Source organism: Elephantulus edwardii, unplaced genomic scaffold, assembly GCF_000299155.1.
Source record: "Elephantulus edwardii isolate Elephantulus edwardi_28Jun2011 unplaced genomic scaffold, EleEdw1.0 scaffold00120, whole genome shotgun sequence".
NCBI lineage: Eukaryota > Metazoa > Chordata > Mammalia > Macroscelidea > Macroscelididae > Elephantulus > Elephantulus edwardii.
This window is the reverse complement of record NW_006399870.1, coordinates 5,046,102-5,048,168: the sequence shown is the minus strand read 5'-3', so window position 1 is coordinate 5,048,168 and position 2,067 is coordinate 5,046,102. Positions and strand designations below refer to the sequence as shown.

The window sequence follows — 2,067 nt, the reverse complement described above, 5'->3', positions numbered from 1 at the left end:
CTGAGAAAATGAGAACTGAGGCACAAATGTAGACATGTACACTAATGTTCATAGCAGCATTATTCATCATCACAAGAACATGGAAACAGCTCAGATATCCAACCACAATGGAATGGATTGATAAATTATGGTACAGTCATACCGTGAAATACTATGTAGCACACAAGATCAGTGATTTTGTAAATTATTACCTAACTTAGGAGACACTGGAGAGCTTTATGATGAGTGAACTCACTTCCACTAGGACAAATATTGTATAAAACTATTATTGCAGAGTGAGTATGAGGATCCAAGGTTGGGGGATAGATGCAGAGGGATGGGATGTGCAGGGGGATGGAGGAATTAATCATGGGGTTGTACAATTTGATGAGGGGGGTGATGGAAATTGGAAGAATCTGATCTGGTTTCTGCCAAGAACGCTGCCAAGGAAGCATCGCTAAAGCGTTTATTCCCACTCCTGCCATATTGAAGTCAGAGTCTCCTAAAGAGCCCAAACAGCTGCGGAAACTATTCAATGGAGGGTTGAGCTTTGAAACTACAGATGAAAGTCTGAGGAGCCATTCTGAACAATGGGGAATGCTCACAGACTGTGTGGTAATGAGAGATCCAAATACCAAGCGCTCCAGAGGCTTTGGCTTTGTCACATATTCAACTGTGGAGGAGGTGGATGCAGCCACGAATGCAAAGCCCCACAAGGTAGATGGAAGGGTTGTGGAAACCAAGAGGGCTGTCTTGAGAGAAGATTCTCAAAGACCAAGTGCCCACTTACCTGTGAAAGAGATCTTTGTTGGTGGAATTAAAGAAGACACTGCAGAATATCACTTACGAGATTATTTTGAGCAGTACTGCAAAATTTAAGTGATTGAAATCATGACTGACCGAGGCAGTGGCAAGAAGAGGGGCTTTGCTTTTGTAACTTTTGGTGACCAGGATTCTGTAGATAAAATTGTTATTCAGAAATAACATACTGTGAATGGTCACAAATGTGAAGTGAGGAAAGCCCTGTCAAAGCAAGAGATGGTCAATGCCTCTTTAAGCCAGAGAGGTCGAAGTGGTTCTGGAAACTTTGGTGGTGGCTGTGGAAGTGGTTTTGGTGGGAATGAAACTTTGGGCAAGGAGGAAACTTCAGTGGATTAGGTGGTTTTGATGGCAGCCATGGTGGTGGTGGATATGGAGGCAGTGGAGATGGTTATAATGGATTTTATTATAATAGAAGCAACTTTGGAGGTTATGGGAACTACAATGATTTTGGCAATTACAGCAATCAATCTTCAAATTTTGGACCCATGAAAGGAGGAAACTTTGGAGGCAGAAGCTCTGGTCCTTTTTTTGCCAAACCACGAAACCAAGGTGGCTATGGTGGTTCAAGCAGCAGCAGCAGCAGCAGCTATGGCAGTGGCAGATGGTTTTAGTAACTGCCAGGAAACAAAGCTTTGAAGGAAAGGAGAGGCAGAGAAGTGGCAGAGAAGCTACAAGTTATAACAGATTTGTGAACTCAGCCAAGCACAGTGGTGGCAGGGTCTAACTTCTACAAAGAAGACATGTTTTAGACAATACTCACGTGTATGGGCAAATTTATGACTAATTGTATAATAGGTTATTCTAGTTTCCATTCTATGTAAAGTGTAAAGCGTTCCAAAAACAAAGGTTTAAAAGTAGAAGGGGTTTTTTGCACCCATGCTGTTTGTTACACATTTAAAAAAAGACATTTATTTAGTGTCATGTTTATTAAAAAGTTACATTAGAAGACTGCTTGGGAACAGAGAAGCCATTGTCTACAGAAACTTTGGTGTAGTGGAACTGGCAAGTTAATGTATTATGACCTGAATTTCACCATTAAAATGGTCACCCAAGTGAAGTTAAAAGCATTTATTTAGTTATAAAGATGGTTTTTGGCACATCCTATGCAATATATCTAAATTGAATAATGGTGCCAGATAAAAGTTATAGATGGGATTAAAATTTATGTATCATCCATTATCATGTGTAATCAATAAATGATTTAATATCTTGAATGGGGGAAAAAAGAATCTGGTCTGGAAAACAATATATTGGAATTTTGTAAAT

General features: G+C 40.0%; 1 pseudogene; it reads left to right on the top strand.

Annotated features, from left to right (window-relative positions):
• Positions 1-1,412, top strand: part of LOC102854839 — a 72,428-nt pseudogene extending 71,016 nt beyond the window's left edge.
• Positions 1,413-2,067: the final 655 nt, after the last annotated feature.